We start from the raw sequence: 25,384 nt of genomic DNA, 5'->3' as shown, positions 1-25,384 counted from the left end.
TCACCCTTATACCCCGGACAGACTATGGCTTATATCATGTAATATAGGCTGTCTTGCAATGAGCACTCATACATACACAGCAAAAAAATTATTTTGATATCACATCAAAGTGGATGCACCACAATCATGTCGAAAATTTCATGTAATTTTTATGACCACATAAATAAACAAATGCAGTAAAAGCAGCGTAATGTCAGTTCATGCATTGTATTAATGATAATTTTGTCCTTTTTAGCAAGTAATATTACACCATATTTTCGACATGATTGTAGTGCATCCACTTTGACGTGATATCAAAATTATTTTTTTGCTGTGTAGGATTTCCAGTGAAAACCTATTATTATACTCAACTATTAACATAAGTTCAAAATATGTATGTTTATTTTAATCATGAGAAGCATGTTTAAAATTCAAATATTTATTTTTGTTCGCATAGCTGTCAAACCAAACAAAAACAAATACGTTTGTTTTCAACACGAATATTTTTAAAATAAACGTAACATTATTTTTATTTTAAACATTGATTTCACATGACTTCAAACATGGAATACGTTTGAAATCAACCTAATTTATTTTTGTGGCCAGAACAAACGTTTACCTCAGATATTTTTGTTTCGACGATAGTTTTTTCTGCGTGTAAGAAGTACCACTTTATGAACAGTTTTTGATTATGCGAGAAAACGAATATTTTTAAAATAAACGTAACATTATTTTTGTTTTAAACATTATTATCAAAGGATTCAAACAAGGAATATGTTTGAAATCAACCTAGTTTATGTTTTTGGCCAGAACAAACTGAATTTACGTTTAAATTTACTTCAAATATTTTTGTTTCGACAGTAAATTTTTATGCATGTGTGTAGTACTATAATATATTTGATTCCAGGGAGGCGTATCGAATAACCCGACCAACCATTTAGTTATTTTCTTTAATTTTCCATACATCGATCTTCAACGCCATGCATAAGAAAAATCGATAGCGATCGTCACCATTTCATGAATAATTGTAAAGATGCTAAAAGTCTAATCGTGAATCGTTTATAAAGATCTTTCTCAAAATATTGCTACCAATCGTTACCAATGTTAAAATATCGATTGTGTTGCCAGATCAAAATATCGATTTCTGTTGTAAAATCAAAATATCGATACACAACTAAGGATTTTATTTACGATTTTTTATCTGCATAATTTCTAGTTTCGATCCCATGCCATCTGGGATGTACTGATTTAGTTGTTGGTTGCTAATCCTCGGATCCACGGCTGCTGTTGATGAGCTTATCAACGACAGGCAAACACACTCTAGTATGTGGAGTATTGAAATTTCTGTAAATCTTTTTATGCATGAATTCAATATTTATATAAATTTATTTGTCATAACCATCAACCTCGCCATCAACCAGTCAGCCATGTAAGTGTAATAGAGGTCAAAAAGGTATCAATTTTCCTCATTGGGTTCCAAATGCCGAGAATCCCACCACGCATGCTATCACGGGCTATTAAATATATAGACGTAAACTTGAAGAACTACAATGGTAAACATTTGCTGCGGCCATCGGTCTTCTCGTTTTATTTACCGGCAGATTGCTTCTTCCGATGAAATTCCAAATATGTCGATAAATAATATAAACATTGCCATCTGTCACCTGGTGTGTCTCGAATTCTCTTTAACCAGCGATGCAAATCGATAACAAGGAGATTATAAATGTGCATCGATGGCAATCTTTGTTGTTCTTTGTCAAAGTTCAAAGTTACGATGATATCAGTATTTAAATATTTATTGATGAATATTTGTAAAGAATACTAAAGTCCATGTGACATATCGAAATTAAGAGAAATTTAGTATCCAGCATTTTACGAGTATTGATGGCCGCCACAATCTAGCTGAGTTTTTGGTAGGGAACGTTTGGATTGTGTCGTTTGACGTATAAACGTTCAAATTTGATCGTTTACACGTCAAACGACACAACCCAAACTTCAAATCTTATGTTCCCTACCAGAAACTCAGCCAGATTGTGGCGGCCATTAGCGATCGTAAAATACTGGATGTCACCTTTATAGATTATTATCATATGACCGATGAAGAAATAATCTTAAATGTAAGTATCGATCAATAAAGATTTTTAAATGTGTACATGTTGGTACATCGAAATCATAGAAAATTTAGAGTAAAGAATTGCCGACATAAATCTTTATTTCTGTATAAAGAACTTTGAAGAAGTTTCACGAACGGTTGGTCGGGAATCGGTTAGTTTATATGCAACTCCCTTTTTGATTTGACGTGTGAACTTATGTTTTCCATACCATCGAATATCTTTACGAGAGTCTAAAAGCCAAAATAACCCACACACTTAGAAAAAATTACCGACTTCGGTAATTCATTTACCGAATTCTCAACAGCTGAACGGTCGGTAATGTGTTCGGTAATCGAGAACATCACCGAAAAATCTGTAAACTGAATCAGCAAAATTAGCTGTCAAATTTACCGAACGATCGGTAACGTTTACCGAAAAAACAAGCTTGATTTGTAATTGATTTTACCGGAGAACTGTAATTTTGGAGTCGATATGGAAAATGAAAATTACCGAAAGATCTGTAATTTTTTTAAAAGTCTACCGACTTAAATTTAATTCGCTTTAATATTGTTTCAATGTGTTTTTCGGGTTTTATCAATTATACAAATTAAATACAAATACTCCGATGAATATTTTTGTTAAGTTCATTCAATGATGTCTCTGATTCACGGGTAGAACTTCCTTCATTGCATTGAGTAGGCATTTCATGACCGATGAAAAAGGTTTCCCCGAGTGGATCGTTTCCCTTCGTGATACTTCGGGCTGGAACAAAGCTTTCAAGTGGATGCTTTTCAATGATATGGCGTTTTAAAGAATAGAAGTTTTTTTTATCTTGCATCACATTTCTGATATGTACAATCAAAAATTGTGTTTGCCGGTATAAAATCTTTCATTTTTATGTGGTTATTGATGAAAAAACAAGCAACAGCATTAGCCATCTGTAACAATGGGTATTTATTTAGATAACGAAATATCATTACTTACGGAAAATATCTGCGAATCGCTCATCTTGGTGTTGCAGCTGGTCCATAACAGCCTCCATAATTGAACTTTTTATTTTTCACAAGTTTCCACTTACATTTTTTTAAGAAGGTCGAAAATCACAATATGGTGAATTTGACGTTTCTCGCTGTGAAAACTACCGAACTCGGTAATGGAACGGTTTGTTTACCGACACTTCAGTAAAATATTTCACCGAAGTCAGTGATGAAGCTGATTTACCGTTTTCGTTGAATTGAAATGAAATCACCGAAATTCGGTAATTTTATTTACAGTTTTCAGCCATAGAGCGAGAAAATACCGAAACATCTGTAATTTTTAGGATTACCGATCTAAGACGCTAATTTTTTTTACCGAACTCAGGGTCTCTGTTTAAGTGTGCACAATATCTTTTTGAGAGAAGTGACCTCTCATCGGTCGTGCATGAGGCATATAAACTGTATCACCTGTCTTTACTACCCTTGGTGAGTGTTGCGTTTAATTTTCCATTTGGTTCAATTTTAAATTGACGCATGTTGTCAAAACCACTAAACCCCTGCTTTGCCGGTTGCCGCGAGAGAAGAGATTTTGCTGGTGGAAAACTTGTATCCGTGAAAGCAGCACTTGCACTTGGGGAAACGAGATAGCAATAAAATTAGGTTCGATCGATTGGCACATCAAGTAGGCGATTTGCCGTGGACCAGACAAAGAAAGCGAAAGTTTATTATTTTCCAACATTTCCCATACAAAACCCGTACTCGCTCTCGCATCAGCGCCCGCGCTCCTCTCGTTGTGTGTTGTGCGTTTCAAAGATCTTTTTCTCTTCTCTCCACGGCCGAACGACGGTCTCAAGTCGTACATTATTTTAAAATGGCCGTCCGCCATGGTCACGACGGATAACGAGCGATAGTATTGTGCGGAGTGTATTCGTGAAAAAAGTGTTTCTGATGGCATCTGAAGCCAGGATCGCGAGTGCTAAGTGCTAGAGTTGCCGTTGGTGAACGAGAACAGTTCGTTTCAGTGAAGGAAGTGGCAGAATTTCGACTGGGAATATCCGCCGGAAGGTTGGGATCATTTTTTCTACCACTGGGAAGACTGAAAAAGCCTCTCGTTGGATGGAGTCGGACGCGAAAAAACTTCCCGGGAGCGTTTTTTTTCTGTGGCTTCTTGCGTTCTCTTTTTCTCGCAGGTGTTTGGTGTTGCTTTTGGTGCTTCTCGTTGGGCTCTCTCACTCTCGCACACTGTGGCACGGGTACACGGCGGTGGCTGTGCTGAGTCGACTGACTTTTTTTTTTTGTTTTCCACTTTGTGGCAGTGTGTGCGTGTGGAAGCTGGTGTAATTGCGTGGATTAGTTCGTTGTGTGCGCGGGGGGTTTTTGATTATGATGATGTTCGAGTTTGTGTCAGTGAAAAAGCACCATTTGCCAAGAGTGATTGACAGTGTTGCCGTGTTTGCCGCTGGGACGGGAAATTGTTATCAATGAAACATTTCGACTGGGAATTAAAGGTGTTTTTGGAATGTCTTTCGGGATGTGAAATTTGTTCAAATTCAGTGGTAAGGTCAATATTTGCTGCTTTTTTTTAAACCATTGTTTCATGCCGTTGCGTAAAATAGGAACAGTAACTTCCGGAAAATCGCAGGAACTTTACCTCGTCGCCAAAATATGTTGTGTTCTCAAAGAGAAGGAAACTAGTTTTAGGTTTAAGAGCTAATTATATTTCGACTTGTCTCTTCGGTGGTTGGAACTAAACTCACAAAATATTTTCAGTTTGTTACTTTCGTACCATGGCTACAAATCATGGCAACATATTCTTCTGATGTGTACGCCGATGGTACAATTACCATTCCAAATTCTTGTTTTCTCCATACATTTTGTTTATGATTTGAGAACTTAAGTGGTAATGGCTATGGTAGTCGGTAAGGTTCATAGATGGTTTTGTAACATCCATCAACTTTATGTGGAATATACCGCGAATTGGTTGCCTGTAAATTACTGATCGCTAATTCGTGATATATTCCACGTAAAGTTGACCTTTAATACAAAACCAATAAAAACCTTACTGGCTACCATAACCATTACCATTAAAGTTCTCAACCCATAAGTATAAAGGTTCTAATATAGTCCTCTCTCCGAAAATGTATGGAGAAAATAACTATTTTTAATGGTAATGGTTTTTAACAACCCATTATTTGTAAGGTACACTTCCAAAGAACCATAATACATAAGGTTAAAACTTCATCACGCAAACGCTCATGTAAAGTTCCATAACCATTTCAGTTAAAGTTTAGCAGGGATTATAAACAATGTTTAACCAATTTCGGTAAGGTCAAGTTGTGGTTCGCGTTTATGTAGGTCGACCCGAATAAACATGTACCATTAAAAAATAATAGAATCTAATAGTAACTACCATAAATATGCTGTCAAAACAATGGAAATTCAATAGAACTTATTGTTATGTACAATAAATCTATTGTCAATGAAACTTTTAAAATAGAAAATGGGGGTTGTAAATTACCGTAACTATGCAAAAATCAATTTTATGGTTATGGTTATATTCGGGTAGTGCCCTTAGAAAAATTAACATAGAGGGAAATGGATGTAATGTCGGCCTAAATGCTCCTAATTTAGGCCCATACATAAATTTTTAATAGCGACCAAACATATCCATTAGTACCGTCCCAATGACGCGTTATCTAGATAAAATTGATAAATAGTTGATTTTTAGCGATGGGTCCAATCTTAGATCCATAGGCCAACATTAGAGCCATTTCCACTATTCACAAAATTCAAAATAATGAGATTCTTACACCAAATTTTCAAATTTCAGGAATTTGAATATTATCTTAATTATGGAACATAATATGAAACCTTTATGCGACCTTAGAGCCTAATAAATTTTCAAAATTAAAATATTCTTGTGGATATTATTTTTTAGCACATAAAGCAGGGTGGCAAGTAAACCGGGAAAAAGTCGTGAATTTATTTTCACCAGGAATTTCATAAGTCCACCAGGAAAATAATCTTGTTTGTATAATTTAAATAGGTTTAAAATTTTATGTACGTCAAAGTTTCTTTTTATAATCAGGTCAAAACTAACCATTTTGTTCAAGCTAAATCTTTCACACAACTAAACATTGATGAACAAAATTTACCCTGAGAATTAAGTAAATATATTTTGTATTTATTTTCAATGTAATTTTTTTCTCGAATCAATTGCATGTATGATTTGTGCTTAATTGATAGCAGACTTAAGTAGTGCCGACGCGTAACTACTTTGAAGTACCTGTTCAACAATAACGTTCTATTTCTAAAAACTTCAGATAAGGCCTTCGAACTTCATGCAAGTTCTATAAAATTCAGGATAGTTTAACAAGTTTCAGAGAAGTTCTACAAATTTCAGAGAAGTCTTACGAACTTCAAGGAAGTCCTTTATTCTTTGGGGAAAAACTACGAATTTTACAGAACTTTCTACAGATTTAATGTAACTTCTACGACATTTAGGCATTTCTTAAAACTTAAGGATAATCCTATGACACTTATGGATTTTTTTCCGAGCTTCAGAGAAGTTTTCAATACTCTTGGGAAGTCCTCTGAACTTATTATAGTTCTCCAAGCTCAAAAAAGTTCCTAGAACTTCCGAGAAGTCGATTGAACTACAGGTAGTCCTACGAAATTCATGGGAGCTCTCCAAACTTCAGGGAGTTTCCAAGAAATTAAGGAAAAACCCACAAACTTTTGGAAAACCCTTCGATATTTAAAACCTTATGCACTTCAGGGAAGCTCTTCTAAATTTAGGGTCCTCATATATTCTGTTAAGTCCTTCAAACTTCAAGGAAGGTCTCAGATCTTCAAGAAATTTCTTCGAACTTGATGGAAGTCTTACGAACTTCTGAGAATTTCTACAAACTTCGTGGTACTTATACGATATTTAAGAAATTCCTTAATCGTTGACAATTTGCGGAAAATTTAAAATACTCAGGCTGGTAGCAGGTCACTTTTTAGTGACTTGGTCACTATTTTGAAGCCAGTCACTAAAAAGTCACTTTTTACACCAAAAAGTCACTAAAGTCACTATTTCCCTAAAAATAGTCACTAAAGTAATTTTTACTTACTTACTAGGCACAAAGAAAGTCTACAGTATTTTTAACAAAACATACATATTATAATTGAAAGTTTTAGCCAGGGTGACCAGTGGACCGCAAAACGTTAGAACACCAGGAAAACTATTTGGAAATGCCTTCAATTTCGATTTAAAAGAGAAATTTGAAGGATTCTAGGGCAGACACCAAGATATATCAGAGAAGAATACCAAAGTACAGACTACGAAAGTCTCATGTAAAATTAAGTGTTCTGTAAAATTCTCTATATAGTTAAAGTTGGCTTAACACATACGAGCGTCCCTTTGATTATTGTTTAAATTATTAGAGACGCAAAATTCAGCTCCGAAACAATTTTGGAAATAATTCTAATGTAATTGAGAGTGCACTTTAACGAGAGTTCTGAGAAGAATTCTGTGATGATTGGATGAGGATTCTAGGTCCAATTCTAATAATAATTCAAAATTAGTTCTGAAATTTTGCTTAAGGGAGCTCTGATGAAAATTCCATGAAAATCCCGTTAACTCCAAAGATGGTCTCTGCGGATAGTTCTAAAAGAATTCTGGGGTGATTACGGACGATACTTTCAAGAGAATTCTAAAGAGTTCGAAATAAATTCCGAGAAGAATTCAAATGGAATCGAATTTTGAGGATTCAATCTCAAAGGAATTCTGAGAAGAGTTTCAAAGTTTGTGATGGATTTTTGTTTTGAGAATTCTGAGGAAATACTATGGGGATTCTAAGGAGAATACGAATTGAATTTCCAATTGAATGCAAGGGAGAAGTCCAAGATTATTCTAAGCAGAAATTTATAAAACTTCTGAGGTTAATTGCATGGAAATTCTAAGGATGGATTTATGGATGGAGCCTTCAGGGAATTTCTAAAAGAATCAATAAAATATCGAAAATAATCTACTTTAACTAATCATGTGTTATTACTTCTTGCGTGAATTTAACGATTTACATAGTCGGAGATGCTTAACGTCAAATATCAGACTTAAAGTGGAGATTTTATACGACCGAGGAGGAGATTCAATTATAGAGTTGATAGTTCTGTTATAGTACGGCAGTGTGAAAATTGTTTATCAAAGTAGAAAGCGAGCAATGGACAATTTTGAGGAAGGTACGAATCGGGTAGTTGTTTACGTCAGATGGCGACTTGAGTGTGAAACAATCAATAGAACTGTTTCCGCACATCAGAAGTAAATGAGCAAATCGGCGATCATCCCTTTTGCCAGTGGTGGCAGCCATCCCTCATTAACGGATGAGCTTGGTAAAGGAGATGCTCTACCCTATTCGTACCTTCCTCAAAATTATCTTTTGTTCGCTTTCTACTTTCTATATACAAATTCTACACTGCCACACTATAACGGAACTATCAACTCTTCACTTTCATCTCCTCACCAACTACGAAAATGATCTATTTTCAAGAATTTTGTTGATTGTTCTGCAAAGAATTTCAAGAATGCAATATTATGTTTGTTAAAAGCTTATTTGCCTCTAAGTTTAAAAGAAGAGGAATTATTCTAAAAAAGTTCTTGAGGTCATTCTGAAGAAATTCTGTGAAAATTTCATAGTAAATTATCAAAAGTTATTTACCTAGAAATATCAAATATTTAGATATTTCGAACGCAGATTCAAATTCAAGATCATAAAAATGGGAATTACTATTTGCTAGTCATCATGTATAACGTAAGCAACAGTAAATTATTCAAATCACTTCAAATGCTCTTCACAGGAGTTTCCGTTGTGAGATTCGATTAAATTAGAAGAATTTATGACATTTGATATTGAGTTTCATGACATAAAAATTTTATTTCAATATCAAACCGTATTTGAATTTCTATGTTACCATATAAATGCTTACTTATTTAGTATTTACAAGTCACTATTTGGTCACTATTTCCGTAATTTTAGTCACTAAAGTCACTACTATTATATCGCATCAGCGCTACCAGCCCTGAACTGGAAATCCGTAAAATTGTTAGAAGCAAAGGTTTGTTTAAAGAGTTCTCATTCATATCACACTTCGCAATTTCACCTTGAGATAAACTAGCCCGTTGGCTAAAAATCTCAATAATAAAGTTAAAAAAATCGCAATTTCAAAAACAGAAATCTCAAGATTTAGGGGGGGGGGGACGGCTTATAGATCTCTAAATTTTCAGACATTAGATAGGGCTCCGCGCTAGTCCGTCGTATCTCAGCTTTTCTTCGTCATACACACCTAAAATCACTAAGAGATGAACTAGCCTCCGGCTAAAAATCTCTATAATAAAGAAAAAAAAAAAAAAAAAAAAAACCTAAAATCACTCATTTTACGGGTTATCGCAAATGTTTCAGTGTCAATCGTAATTAATCTTGTAAGCAAAGATGTTTTAGCAAAAGCATGAATGAAAACGCTTTGCTATTATAGTTTTAGCACATAGAACGGAAATAGGCGCCATGATACGACGAAGTAGCGCAGCTCCTTACTAGCTTCTTTACAGCAAACAGTCAGATAAAGATTTCACGGGCACCAGGAAAACCAGGAATTTCAAAATGGAAATTCACTTGCCACCCTGATAAAGCTAATTATATGAATCCTGGGACAAATTTTCCATCCCGAAAAATTCCTCGACCGGACCGGGAATCGAACCCAGTCACTTCCAATATGGTCTTGCTTTGTAGCTGCGCCTTTACCGACTGAGCTAAGGGAGGCCTCAACCTTGATACACATCACCGTTTTGTAGTACTTTTTTCTCCTCCAAATCAACTAGTACCTGATATATGAGGGTAGTGCATTTTTGCATTCATTGCATGCATTGCATGTGATTTGATGTGTCGCATGATATGTTTGAACCGTTTTTGGTCATAACTGCTATCAGCCTCGTACTTGTTCCCACCATATCTCCGGAACCAGTTGATCAATTTCAAATAATATGCAAAAACGGTACCCTGATACCTTTCGATAGGCGACTTTTGATTCACCAATTGTTGCACCGCGTTCAATGATTACTACCATGCTATTTCAACGCTCCCCAAACTGCAAACCCGGCAACACGGTTAACGTATAGTATAGTACATTCGGAAAACCCAAAAGAAACGTAAAGAAAAAAGTTGAAGCAGACACAAAACCATCAAACGACCAAGAGGAGTCTTCTCGTCGATTTGATGGTGCCGTATAGAGGGCGCTGCATTGGGTGCTTGCGTATTTGTTTCTCCGTGGAAAATCATCATCACCAGCAGCAGCAGCAGCAGCAGCACCACCAGTAGCCTACCAGTATAGTGTTGTACTGAAAGATCCTCTTCATTCGTTCGTTCGTCGATATAGTCTACTTTATCATCGATGGCCCCGCGTCATTGTCGACATCTTCACCGTCACGTCGTCGTCGTCGTCGTCGTATTTTAGTTGTAGCCGTGATCCCAGTTCACTCTCAACGCCTAGTTAAAAGCTATTGTTTCTTAGGACAACCCCAAAGTGTAAAGTGTCGTGCACGAAGAAAGCAATTCAATGAAAATTTGACAAACAAACACAAGAACAAGAAGAATCAGAAGAATATGCGAATGATATAAAAATCGGAAGGACGACGATCGGTGCTAGAAAAAGTGAGACTCCTTTCGCAAAAAACACACGCAAACACATACAGTCGAGAGTGGAAAAGTGGAAATCCTATCACTGCTTGCTTGATTGCTGCTGCTATAGCAGCCGAAGCAAGGCAGTGAATCGTTCAGGTGGAAAAATTGCCGATTTGCTATCGTTGCTCCCGGGTTTCCGCAGCAACAGTGCCTATCGGATCCCTATCAGTTGGAGGGAGGCCTAATTTGAGTTAGTGATTTTTTTTTCGGTAAAATTTAAACTCGACCGCGCACATAACAGAAAATGAAATTTGGAGGAACACCATGTTGAAAAAGAATAGAGATTTTGAAGAAGTTGCACACGCATTCACCTGTATGAAAATGTCAGTGTAGTGGTTAATTTCATGAAAACAGTGTATAAAGTGAAAGAAGGGAAAAACTGAAGAGCGAACCTTTATGGTTGAAGATTTTTTTTTTTGTGAAGAAGCAGTGAACGAAGCGGAGTAGGAGTAATAACGGAACATGGGAAGAGACGGTAGGAAGCGCACACACAACATCGTCACCCTCCGATCTTCCCCCTGTAGAGATAGAGCTCGCTCCCAGTCTATCTCTCTTGCGCTGCCTTGCTGGATAGTGATCAACACGGGATAGGAAATACTTGCGCGCACACAAACACACGCACAGAGCATAGCGCTGCGACTTTGGTAATCAATGTGGGCTCCGTGCGATGTCACAACTACTGGTGCAAAACAAGTTAAATTTACACCCGCGCGCGTCTGTTTTCCACCCGTTTCACGGTTGCCACCCCACTGGATGGTGTATGTTGTCACGGTGTGCTCGTCGTGAGTACGACAACGGTGAAGATAGGTCTCTAAAAATCACCGTCTAGCCAGGCCACGGTCAGAGTTGCCAGCATCCAGGAATAGTGGCAGGATGGGTAAATAGCAATAGCAATGAGCATGTTCAAATTAAATAAAACCGGTGCAAGGCCATTGCTCGCCTAAAAGATGGGTAAATTGAATTTAGTTTCCAATTTAATATTGAGCACATGATTGATTTGAGTCTTTTCAAAATTTACGATTGCATTATGTGTCACAACCTGGGATGTGATGTCTGTGTTAGAAATGTTTATTTTCTACAGATAGTTCATCCTCATGTGTTTGCTTAGAAATGTATAACTTTGTTTCGATAACCATGTGGCTGCCCTAATAAAATTCATTCAAATTCAGGGTATCATTCAATCCAATTATTTAATCGGGTTATCGTTCGGATATGGTTTTTTTTTATAAAGGTGATGAGCATCAACATTTTGTTTGTTTCATTATAAAATTAAAAACCATAATTTGTAAATATCTCGCGCAACACTTGAAAAGAGCTAATAATCTTTTGTACAGGGCTGGTAGCGAGTCACTTTTTTCAAGTCAGTCACTATAAAAAGTCTCTTTTTTAAGGCCAAGTCACTAAAGTCACTTTTTCTTGTCACTATTTTAAACTTTTTTAAACGTGACTTTATTTCAAGATTGATTATTCTTCTGAATAGGCCTACATTTTATTCTATTTTTTGAACAATTCGTAGTTGACGACCTTGTATAGCGTTTTTTTTTTACGTTTAATCGTTCTTCTCTATCAACAGGGTGTCCACTCATTTGGTTAAATAAAGTTCCCTGAGTTTTCCAGGTTTTTCCATAACTTTGGCGGATAATTTCCAGGTTTATAATAAGAATGCTATTTATGAAATGCTTTAAAAATATGGTTTTAACGCAAACGCTTTTGTAAATAAACAGCTCTACTATCAAATCCATTAAATGTTTAAGTTGAACACTTTAAAGAGCCTGATTTTATAAAGAGGTGACATCTTATCCATTTGACAGGTCTTCTGCTCGGTTGGAATGACTTTTCCTATGATTTTGACAGACAATCGATTGTTCCAATTTTGACATGTCGTCTCTCTTTATAAATTCAGGCTCTTTTGAACACTTAATTCATTTTAGTAAGTCTAAGATCACAACATTTTTAATGTAGTGACGTTTCGTACTAACAAAAATGTGGAATCTTCAATGAAGTTTTATTGATCTAAAAAATGTTAGATCTAGAGATCTTTAGGGCATTCATCTTAAGGGGAAGTCCCCTAAACTTTAGCCCAGACTATTGAATTCGTTTAAAAATCTATACGTGTGAGTTAAGACAAATTCAGAATAGTTCCATGATGTGCTAAAATAAAATCAAGAACCCATAAGATGTTCCGAAAGATTTAGTACAGAGACCTTCAGAAAATTTATGAAAACTTTAGAAATATTTCTGAATAACTTCACAGAAATCCAGAGAATTCCAGGGAAGTTTAAAGGTGTTTACGAGAATTCCATTTATTTTAAAGCAGAACCGAGATCTTCAGTAGAGTTGAGAGTTTTAGGGAAGCTCCGAGAACATCAAGACATATCAGAGAATTGAAGGGCAGTTCAAAAAAATTTCAAGCAAATTGCAGAAACCGGAATTTTGAGAGTTCCTTAGATTTATGGGATATTTCGAAAACTTTAGAAGCATCAGGGAATTATAAATATATATCAGAAAATTTACCGGAACATTTGATCAATTTAGAGAAATTAAAATAAGCATAGAAAACTTTTTGGGATGTCTAGGAATTCAGGGAAAATTAGTGATTTAAAGCAAAGTTCCGTAAGCTTTTATAAACTTTATAAAACGTAAGAAAAATTGTAGAACTTCAATCAGTAAATAGTCGTTTAAGGAAATCGAGAAATATTTTGGGCAGTTTTAAAAACATCAGGAAACTCTAGACTATTGAAAAAGTTATGAATTAGTTTCGATAAATTTAACTTCAGATAAACCTTGCGAAGAATTGAAGTATGTTAATTATTTCGCTGCGGAAGCTTAAAAAAGTTACTGTAATTTCAGAATAACTTCGAAAACTTCAGAGAACTCAAAGAAGTACAGAGATCTTCAGAAACATTTCCAGAACTTCATAAAAGTCTTTGGAACTTAAGAAAATATCCGAGAACTTCAGGAACTTTTATGGACATTTCGGGAGCATCTCAAATTAGTTTAGTAAAGCTCCAAAAACAAATGGGAATTTCAGAGGAGTTCAGTTCCATTAGTTTCACTAAATTAGCGGGAAATTTCAAGATGCTCCCAGATTTTCAGATAAATTTAGAGATGTTAAGAAAATTGTTGAGTTCTTCACATAAGTCCAGAAGTTCACGCAAGCTTAAGCATTTTTAGAACAGTTCAATAAAATTCATAGTAGTACCACCGACGAACCGACGTGACAGCTCATACAAGCTACTTTCAAATTCGTGCCCAAGACGCCATATTTAAAATACGTTAAACACTACCGACATCTACTCATCCGATCGCGTCATACCATGAGCAAGGACACGAACCCACGTATAATTTATATTGCCTTGGTTTGCGTCTCACCTCGTTTAACAGAACTGATCGCCCGTTTGAAAGTTCGAATCGCTCGTTTGACAATTCGAATTGTGGACAAACGAAATGCTCCTGTGGCATGTCGGTTCATCGGTTCATGATAATTTTTTTTTTTTTTTTTATATTAATTTATTTGTACAGGCTCAATCGAATAAACTTTACAGAGCCGAGTTATCATTTTTATTATACATGATTATTGTCTTAAATCTAGAGTTAAAGGAATTGAACCGATTACTCGCGGTCGTCTCGAGGTTAGTGGAGATTTACAATTTTTTGGGTGGGGAAAGGGAGAAGGAGGTTTGAAATATGATTTATTATACAAATATTTAATTAATCCTAAAACATGAACTTATTTCTATTCATCTTGAAAACAAACATTAAAAAAAAACTACACGCACAATACACAAACTAAACACAAGGTTAATCAAACTTACAATCTAAGGTTAGTATTCTTAAAGTAAACATATATGAGTTTCATAAACTCCAGGTCACGTCTAGCCAAAATATCCCGAACTGGAACATTAGGTTGTCTACCTCGAGCCCGAAGGGAATTGTTCATGATAATTGCAAACACTTAAGAGAAGTTTCGAGAACTTCGAGAAAGATATTAATCTCGCTAATAAAGCTCTAAACAACAACGAAATTCAAGAAAGAACAGATATCTTCAGAGCAGAGATATTCCAGAGCAGGAAAATTACATAAATTTTAAAAAAAAAGTTTCGAGAAATTAAGTGAATTTTTAACACTTTCGAGAAGATTCATTATCGTTAGGAAAATTGTGGAAACCTTAGGAAGTCCGAAAAAGTTTAGAGAAGTTTAAAACGATGATGAGAAGTATTGCGAGCATCAGGCTAGTTTCTCAAACTACCAAAGAACTTCAAGGCAATTTAATTAACATCAGGAATATTTTGGGAACTTTCAAGTAGTTCTGAAGACCTCAGAATAGTCCATTCCATATTCAACGTAGATTTCTCATGAACATTCGCTTGGAGTTTACTATCTTAGGCTTAGGCTTCACATGAAGATTAATCCAGAGTTCAATGTGTGAATGAAAATAACTAGGAATATTATTTTATTTATCATTTTAAAATGCATTCTTAGAAAGAAAATGATTAAATTTCTTGAATAATGATAAGATTCCCTGACACTTCCCTTCCAGGTATTTTCAGTAAAAGGGGTTTTCCAGATAGTAGAAGCTTGGAGGTTTAGTCATAAACTTTCTATTGAATCTTTCGCTTTAGTGGTTTCTATCTTACATATTTAGGTGTTTATGAGAATCTAATTGAATAAGTCTAGATAGAGCTGGAATTAGGGCCTAACAGCTTTTGTAAACAATGACTTCTCTTGATGATTTCTAGAAATTCAAGGCTCGCCCACGCAAACCAATATCCTCATCGGGTAGGGAAAGACTTCCCCTATCCGATAGTTAGGTTAATCTGCGTGGACGTGCCTTGAATTCCTAGAAATCATCGATAGAAGTCATTGTATACAAAAGCTGATACGCCCTAATTCCAGCTCTATCTAGAAGTCTAAAACATCAAATATTTACATATATTGTACCCTTAGGTTTTCTACCCTAAGATCACTTTTTAGTCACTTTTTTACAACTATAAGTCACTATTTGGTCACTCATTTCTTCAACATGGTCACTAAAATCACTATTTTTGACAGCATTGATCGATACCAGCCCTGTTTGTAAACAAAACTTGTAGCGCCCTTTTTGCGCGAACCGAAGCACGCCTACGCAAACCAAGAACTTTGCCGGGAAGAGAAGAACTTCCCCTACCCGATGGTGTTGTTGGTTTGCGTGGGTGAGCTTCGGTTCACGTGTGAAAGCCGCCATAAGTTTTGTTTGCAAAATATGCTAGGCCCTTTGCAAATGCTAACCGAGGCATGTTTTTCAGCAGTGGTAGCTATCCAAAAGGACACCTCAGGATTAAATGTTTTCAAATTTCTTAATATTTATTTTTTTTATATTTTTCATGTTCTGTTGCAAGCGTTTTTACGGCTCTCAACTTATAGATTCGCAGTTATTAATTGAAAGCTTTCTATGCCAATCAAAGGATGGATTTTCATGTTGTGGCAAGCACAATGATACCCTATGACCAGGAAAGTCGAGAAAATTTCCAACCCAAAATATTTTCTCGAACGGATCGGGAATCAAATCCGCCGTCTCCGGCTTGGTAATACGGTGCCTTTACCGATTAAGTTATCATCAATATCATACATTGGATATTAATCTACTATTAAATTATGTACAATGTACTGTTGATGCTAATGGTGAAAAATATTACAATTCAAGACCAACAATTGAAATAGCCTTAACTCTATTTTGTAAACAAACCTTGTAAGGCCATTTTCTCGCGAACCGAAACCTTCATTCGCAAACCTAAACCACAATCGGGTAGAGGAGAATTTTCCCTACCTGTTCATTATGTTGGTTTGCCTTTGCGGACTTCGGTTCGCGAGAAAATGGCCTTACAAGGTTTGATAACAAAATGGAGTTAAGGCCATTTCAATTGTTAATCTAATAATTAATCTCAGTAGGATAGTTTTCTATATACAGCTCAAAAACGATACTTCACTCAAAAAAAGTTTGTTTTTGTTTGCACAGCTTACAGTTTTTACTGTAATTTTAAGAAGGAAACAAATAGGAGGTATTGGAATCTGAGGGAAAAGTCAACTTCGGAAATAACTTCATGATTATGAGACAAGTACGTATTCTCTGGGTTTCTTAAAAATATATAGTTCAAAACAAACAAAAGGGAAAATCTTACATCATCATAGATTTGCTATTGATTCGTCTTTTCATAATTTTCATCTTCTGCATGTTTTTAAACGATATGAAATGAATTAATTGATCAGTTTAGATTGAATATCATGGCATTCAGGCAAATCGATTGGAAATTTGAATAGTAGAGAGAACATAACTTTTTCATATTTCAGAAATTGGATATAATCTGATAAATTTTTGTTCAGCACAAGGAAATATTTTTTATTTATTTTTATTATAGTCACTTTAACACTCTTGGGTCATTCGTGACTTGTCCGGGGGTGAGATTTGAACTCGTGACTTTGGTGTGAGAGGTATGGATGTTAACCACTACGCCGGAGACGCCTCTCCACCAGGAAATATTCATACAGTTTATAGTTTATGCAAACACTTTCCTGTTGACTGCTGAGTAATGTGAATTTAGCGAAACTAATCTTGAAATAATCATATGGAAAAATTAAAGAAACCAAGATGATTTGTTTAATTAGTGTCTCACCCAGTGAGAATAGATTTGATTTAATTTTATTGAACTTTCAAAAAATACCTGGAATTTTATCCGTTCCATCTGATCTGTTATTTTTTTAAATCTGGTCGAGTTTTGATAAAGTATTTTTTTTTTTTTTCCTTTGATTTGTTTTCCGTCGATCTTGTTTTCCGTGCTGAGCACCAATGCTACCGACGTGCCAGGAAGGCAGCTCCCACACCTGGACCCTACCTATCGACCCATCAACTCATGAACCGGGGACCAACGGCTTTACTTCCCATCCGAAGGAAGGCGTGATCAGAGATGTTATGCCTCAGAACATCCCGGCGGCGCCGACTGGGATTGAACCCAGGCCTACTGGGGTGAGAGGTAATCACGCTTACCACTACACCACCGGCGCCGTTGAGTTTTGATAAAGTAATGGAATCGTTATTTTTTTGGTGCTAGCGAAAACAAAATCAAATAAATAATTTCTCATTGATAGATATAATCTTGCCATTTAACGTTTACCTATTATCACTCGCACTAAACAAATTTGGAGTTTTCGTTAAGTGGATTCTGCCAGGGGAATTGACAAAAATGTCTACGGTTCATTTTCAAAAAATTGTATGGATGATTGTCTACGTGGGAAGCGGGGGCTAAAATCTCTAAAAATTGATCTACACCTAGTTTATGAGCAGTCCCATAAATCTTTAATAATTTTATGAGGTTTCAAAACAAAAATCCTAAACCAATATTCTGACTATTTTACTTCATGATCTTTATAGTTTCCAAGCCTATGATGTCATAAAATCGTCTAGTAAAATTTTCACGCCCTCAATTTTTTTCAAAAGCCAGGCATTTTAAAATCGTTGTAACCCAGTAGCCGGTTGTCCAAACATCTAGAAAAAAAATCATGTCACAGAATCTTTAGTTTCTTTTTAAGTAAATAAAATTGTAGGGGAAATGGATGTAATGTCGGCCCATACATAAATTCAGCGATCAACTAAATTTTCAATAGCGACCAAAAATATCCATTAGTACCGTCCCAATGACGCGTTCATTTAAATAAAATTGATAAATAGCAGATTTTTAGCGATGGGTCCAATTTTAGATCCATAGGCCAACATTAGAGCCATTTCCCCTATTATATTTTTTTCAGTAATCCGGAACCAGAAATAATCCAGTTTTTTTTTTTAAATGTGAACTTACAGTCTATATGTTCAAAACATAGAAAATTATTCCAGGCTTCCAGGACAATTTTCTCAATTTGTTTGTCTAAGAGATATCAAATTCTCAGTAAAGGCCTGTATAGAAATCGAAGTGAAGCGAAAACCTCATACAAAATACTAAATTTTTCACTTGCGTGAAAAACGCAATTAGCAAATTTTTCACTTCGCTTTGAACTGTAAACAGATACGATCCAGCGAAATCTAATTTTGTGGATCGTATCTTTTTCGCTTACGTTTATTTTTTTCGCGCATACACTGTCCATAACAGCATAACTGTCCCATATGAATATGAAATCAAGCAAAGATGGGACAATTATGCGAGTATCGGCAGTACAGCGCTAGCGAAAAGAGCAGCAACTAAGCGAAAAGTTGACGTTTCGAGAAAGAGTATATCTGTAAGATTTTCACTTCACCGGAGGTGTAAACTGATCGATTTCGTTTCACATGAACTGTAAACTGCGAAAAAAGGAAAGTGGAAAATGTTCCACAAACATTTTTTCACAACCTTTTTCGCTAGCGAAATTTCATGATTTTTCGTGTGCTTCTATTTTCGTTTCGCTTCGATCTATATACTAGGCTTAATAAAAAAATGGTCCAAGAATCTAAAATTAAAACTCAATCCCTAATTTTTCACGATCGAGATTTTAAGTTCCAGACGCATACAAATTTTGTTTTGAGTCCGTTATCTTCCATCTAGGAAAATTTTCCTTGTTCCAGAATAATGAGATTTTTTCTTAGACTACGAGGTTGAAAAGATGTCTAGGTCCCAGAGTTATGATTTTTGTTCTACACTGAGAAAAGTTTTCACATAGTTTCTATTAGGAACGCACATAGTATTTTTCCAATAACAAAAATTATGATTTTTATCTGAATATCACATAGCATAAGAATTTATATATGAGAAATCATATAGACTTCATTGGACACATAAAATCAAGTGTATATTTTTCGAGTATCGCAAATTCATTTGGGTATGTATACTCGATTTGCTAGATTTTATTATGTTGTAGAACATCACCTTGTTCTTTTACAGATTTTTTTTTTCATAAATTAGAGCTAGACCTTGAAATCGGATCAGCCGGTTTCAGTTGCTGAAAACGGATTTCATCGAACATCATTCCTAATCTTGTTTGGCAACTCACTAGGTAAGCCGCCTTCAATCTGATCGATTCCTCTTGTTCGTTGCGCACATCTTCGTCTTGTTCCAGTCGGATCACTACCAAAAACCATTTTCATTGGGTCGTTATCGGACATTGTTACGATGTGCCCAGACCACCGTAGTCGCCAGATTTTTGAATTCAATCTAAATTTCGTAACTTGCAAACCTGCTGAAATGACACTTCATGATCCAATTATTTTCTACAGTGATTCAACCATTTCTGAGCTAAATCCAATCTTTTCAAAATTGGTTTAAATTTTTTAGAAGTGAGACCCAATCAGAAACGATTCAGGAAATTCCTAACTGAGGTGACACGTTTCAAAGCAGATTCAAAACTGAGTCTGAACTTGTTTGAAATGAGTTCAAACTATCGAATAAATCATCAACATTCTTCTACATGAGTCTAAACTTTTCTTTTATGTTATTCAATCCTTTTTAAAGTTGTCCAAGCTTTCCTGAAGTGATTCAACATATCCCGAATCCAAGCTTGAAATGATTGGTTTAGAATTTTCTGAATTGAGGCAACATTAGCTGATTTAATCCCTTTCCTAAACCAAGGTTTCCTGCATTGAATCAACTTTCTCCGAACTGAAACCAAACTTGTCAGAGCGGGTTTGACATTTTCCTAAGTGAGCTCCAGATTTCTTTTAACTGCTTTGGAATTTGACAAGGACACAATCTTGCTTAGGTCATGTAGCTTTGCTAAAAGTGAGAGAGTTCTCCGAAGTGAACCGACACATTTTTAGCTTAAATTTTCCAAATAGAGTCCAACCTTTTCTGAAGTGGTTCAATACCTTCCTTAGGGAGTCTAAATTTTTCTGCAGAATGATTCAATTATATTTAATGTTAGTTTGCGCTTTCCTGAAGTGATTTAACTAACTTTTAACGTAGATTCCGCTCCCTTAGACCCCTTCCTCGTTCTTGTGAGATTCACATCCTTTGAAAGTTGAGCTCAGATTTTAAAGAATGGACCTTCGTGTGTTTATACCTAATGGTAGATTTTTTTTAAGCAAGCACAATTGCTGAGAAAACTGGGTTTACATCCACAAAAGTACTTATTTTTTATAGAAATTTGAGTTTCTTGATCAGCCCAGTTGGATTTTGGCTCCGTCCTTTGAAAAACAGGTTTGGATGTTATAGAATAGACCTTTGTGAGTTCATACGTGATGGTAGATTTTTTTGAAGCCAGGTTGGATTCCGGTTCAATTGTTTGAAATTTGTGCTTGGATTTTATAGAATGGAACTTGCTGAAAACCGGAAGGACGAACCTGGTTAATATTCACAAAAGAAGGTATTTTCTTAGAAAATTGATTTTTCTGCTTTGCCGAGCTGAATTTCGGCTCCTATCTTTGAAAAGTAGGCTTGTATTTTATAGAATAGAAGTTGCTGAATCCATACGTGAGGGTTGAATTTCTTATTTTTTTAGAATACCGAGTTTAAATTCACAAAAGTACGTATTTTCTGTTCTACCAAGTTGAATTTCAGCTCCGATCTTTGAAAATAGACTTGGATTTTATAAAATGGACCTTGCTGAATCCATGCGTGGTGGTACATTTTTGAAGCATGCACAATTTTTCAGCTTCAGTGCCAGCCGGAGGTGGTGGGTTCGATTCCCGGTCCGGTCGAGGGAAATTTTCTCGACTTCCCTGGGCATAGAGTATCATTGTGCTTGCCACACAATATACAAATTCATGCATTGGTAATTGGCATCGAAAGCTCTCAATTAATAACTAAGGAAGTGCATTTAGAACAATAAGCTAATATGCACTCAGCAATAAGCTTGAAATGCGAATAAGGAGAAGAAGAACAAGTTTTTGTATTTTTTATAGAAATTTGGGTTTTGTGTTCACCCAAGTTAAATTTCGGCTCCTTGCTTTGAAAAATAGGCGTGGATTTTACAGAATGGCTGAATCCATACGTATTTTCATAGACATTTGGTTTTTCGGTATTGCAATTGCATTTCGGCTCGTATCTTTGAAAAATAGGCTTGTATTTTATAGAATGGACCTTGCTGAATCCATACGTGAAGGTTGAACCGGGTTTGTAATTCGAAAAGTATATTTTTTTTCGAAATTTGATTTTCTTTTTCTGCTAAGTTGGGTTTTGATACTCTGCCTATAATCACATATCATTCCCATATGGATAGGAAATCAAGCAAAGATGGGACTGATATGCCATTATGGGTAGTACTGTCCTTTCAAAGTTATGCTTAGATTAGAATTGACCTTGCTGAATTCATATGCGATGATTATTTTTTCACGCACACACAAAGCTAGGTTTAAATTGATAAAACTACGATTTTTTGTTGAAATTTGGATTTTATTTTCAACCAAGATGGATTTTGGCTCCTTCCTTTAAATATTAAGCTTGGATTTTGTTGAATAGACCAACCTGAATCCATACGTCTAGTTATATTTTTTGAAGCACGCACAATTGTTGAGAAAACTGAGTTATATTTGGATAGGGAGGAACTATCGAAAACAGACCGTTTTTTTAAAAGAACTGTTACGTTTGTGGTATTCCGCTTGATGGTTTATCCGGAATTTATCTATACCCTTATCTAAAATCAATTGATTTGATCCTATTCATCTACATTATTACCAATGTTCTTCATTGAAAGAATACAAAAACTTATGTGCGAAATGTCTTGTTGATAACCCGAGTGTTACACATAATAATGTCAACATTTGTGGCATTAGTGTCAAAAATTACGGCTTCAAAGAAGTATAAGGCTAAAGCTAGGGCTAAGAAAAAACGTTAGCGTTTGAAATTTACGGTTTAGATGGAATGTAAAACGAATTTTAAATGTTTTATTTGGTTGTTGTTTATTTTTTAACCCCCCTCGACTGGTGCGAGCATTGAGTGCAGCGTTGCCAGATTGTTTTCAAGTTTATCGGTATCAAAGGTTTAAAAAAAAATCGGTATTTATCGGTATTTACTCTTCTAATAAATTTTATATTTTTGCCTTTTTCGAAGACGAAAATTTAATCGTTTGGACTAAGAAGTTAGGGGACGCTTGTGAAGGATGCATACACTTTGTACAGATATTTCGTATTTGAGTGGCTTAGACTGCTTTTAAGCTTATTAAATTTTAGAGTCATACCACTATTTACGACCGACCTTTCCACACTCAAAAAATTTATCACATATCTAATGGATGAAATCCATGTGATTTTCACATAGCTTTTCTATGACCACATAGCAGCAAATCCCACCACAAAATCACATGAATATTATGAGGTCCATGAAATTCATATAAAATTAATGTGATCGCATAAATGTTATGTGAAATTCAGATGAATTCCATTAATTTTAATGATGGATGAAAATCATGTGCGTTTCCAATGGAAGCTACATGAAAACTATTTTCGGTGCAGAACAGTCGGAAGAAATTTCCTGGGAGTTTTCGAATTACCTTCTGAAGGAAACCGAAAAAAACTTCCAGAGAAAGAAGAAAAAAGCTCTGCTGGAGGAATTTTAAGGAAACTTCTAAGATAAGTCGAAAAAATATCCGGGAACCTCCTAGACAAATAATGAGAAACTTCTAGAGAAAAATCAAAGAAATTTTCGGGAAAAATGTGTGACATATCCAGAGAAGCCAGAAAAGTTTTGGAAATCGGAAGAAAATGCCAGGAGTGACAATTTCCAGGGAAAGCTAGAAGAAACTTAGAAAAACCTTTCAATAGAAGTCGGAAAAACCTCCGAAAGAAGCTTATGGAGAAACGGAACACAAAATAATCTTTTGGAGATGATACTTCCTGGAGACGCTGGAAAAAAAAACTTCTTGAGGTAGTCTTAAGGAAACTTCTGAGAATAATCGGAAGCATCTTCCGGCGAAAGCTAGAAGGTTTTCGGAACAGTCTAAAGAAACGAAGAAAGTTCTAAGAGAAGTTGGGAGTGAAAATCGGTAGAATCATTTAGGGAAAGTTAGCACACTATTTCGAAGGAAATTGAAAAAAAAAACTAGCGGAAGTAGACGGAAGAATCTTTCAAGCGAAGCCAGATGAAACTCCCGAGGAAAATCGAAATAATTTACCGGGAGTAATTGGAAAATAACTTACGGACTAAGGTGGAAGAAAATTCCAGGGGAAAGTTTTGAGAAAGTTCTAAGGTAGATTAAATAAACTTCAGAAAGTTTAAAAAATAACATTCTGATGGACTTTTTTGCTGACATAAAAGACAAAAGTATTTCCCGATTCCCAGGAATTATCAAGATGAGCTATTAGCTTTTTCTCGATTTATGCGTAGCCAAACACGGCGAAAAAATGAAAATATAATCGAAAAAGTATCAAGCATAAGCGAGCATGCATTAAGTACGTCACTTCATTTTAGAGAAATTCAACCCCTCCCCCTCCCACCTTTTGTCACATTTGAGCAGTATCCTGATGAGCCTTATCTGTATATCGGTATCAAGTTTAAAAATCGGTGCAAATACCGATAAATCGGTATATCTGGCAACGCTGATTGAGTGACAAAAGAAAAAGTTGTGATTTATTTTATGAGTGTATGTACATAAGACTCTATTCTTGATAGAAATGGAGCAAAGTAGAAAGACGGTTAGTCGGTTATAGAGACTACTTATGGCTAACATAGATCTATATTTAATTCTAACCTGCAGCTCGTTGCTAAACGGATCGCTTCATCTATATCCAGGGGGCAGGACACCTTGGCTGAATATATCAAAATATTTTTTTGATATTTTAATTTTCTTAACAAACATTGTTCAGTACAAAAAGCTTTGTCTATTACATGTACTTCTCCTAGATCCTACTCCTAGATCTTTAATATTGACTGTCCTAAAATTGAATTTCTCTGTGCCTTAATTTTGCGATCTAATCATCAATTCACGGTCTGCCCACATAACATATGTGGAACTTCATGCAAAATAGATGATTAAAAGTTGACCCCTTTTTTGTGTTGCCTCAGTGGTATAACTGGCTTAGTTGGACATCGATCTGTCAAAACAAAGTTTTCGTGATATCGACACTCAGCGTTCATAAGATCCAATGGCGAAAACATAAACCATGGCTTCTTTCGTAAATTTTTCGTAGTTCAAAGTCAATCAATGTAAGCCACCAATTCTATCGGATAAGAGGAGTCTCGCTCTACACAATCATCGTGGTGGTTTACTTGAGTGAGTTTTCATTCTCGAGAAATTCTCCGAGAAAGTAATTGTTTACGTTTGCGACATTGGCCCTTTTGATAAAAAAGCAGATATAAGGTTGAATGCTCAGTAAGCATTGATGTTGACGGCGACTCTGCAACTCTTTACCCCTATGGTAAAATCCAGTGGCGTCGCCTTAACCTCAATCTACCTGTGCACCAGTTCTCAAAACATAAACAATTATCAAAATATTGCTTGCAATGGATAGATATCGAGTTAACTAGAAGATTAAGTGTATTTTTCAACCGATTCGAGTATGAATATGACATTAAATCTGTTTTTGAAAGTTGGTGCACAGGTAAAAAGTGAGGTTATGCGACGCCACTGGTAAAATCTCATAAGCATCTGACTATCTGTGCATGAAATCTAGTGGACTTTGTCTTATCTCTTCATTCCACCATGGTACGAGCAAACCACCGTCTTTTCACGGAAAGATCGACAGTATCTT

The 25,384-nt window shown here is 35.6% G+C and overlaps 1 protein-coding gene across 2 annotated transcripts in view; it reads left to right on the top strand.

Annotated features, from left to right (window-relative positions):
- Positions 1-3,893: 3,893 nt before the first annotated feature.
- The window catches only part of Chi (LIM domain-binding protein 2 Chi), a 68,465-nt gene continuing 46,974 nt past the window's right edge, over positions 3,894-25,384 (top strand). For both annotated transcript variants that reach the window (XM_065231514.1, XM_065231516.1), the window contains exon 1: positions 3,894-4,114. The gene's annotated coding sequence lies outside the window, so the exon portion shown is untranslated. The remainder of the gene's footprint in view (positions 4,115-25,384) is intronic.

The sequence above is a fragment of the Ochlerotatus camptorhynchus genome, unplaced genomic scaffold, assembly GCF_037179485.1.
Source record: "Ochlerotatus camptorhynchus isolate MF236.1 unplaced genomic scaffold, CSIRO-AGI_Acam_v1.1 ptg000357l, whole genome shotgun sequence".
NCBI lineage: Eukaryota > Metazoa > Arthropoda > Insecta > Diptera > Culicidae > Ochlerotatus > Ochlerotatus camptorhynchus.
The sequence above is the reverse complement of the archived record's forward strand: the minus strand, read 5'-3'. Positions and strand labels throughout refer to the sequence as shown.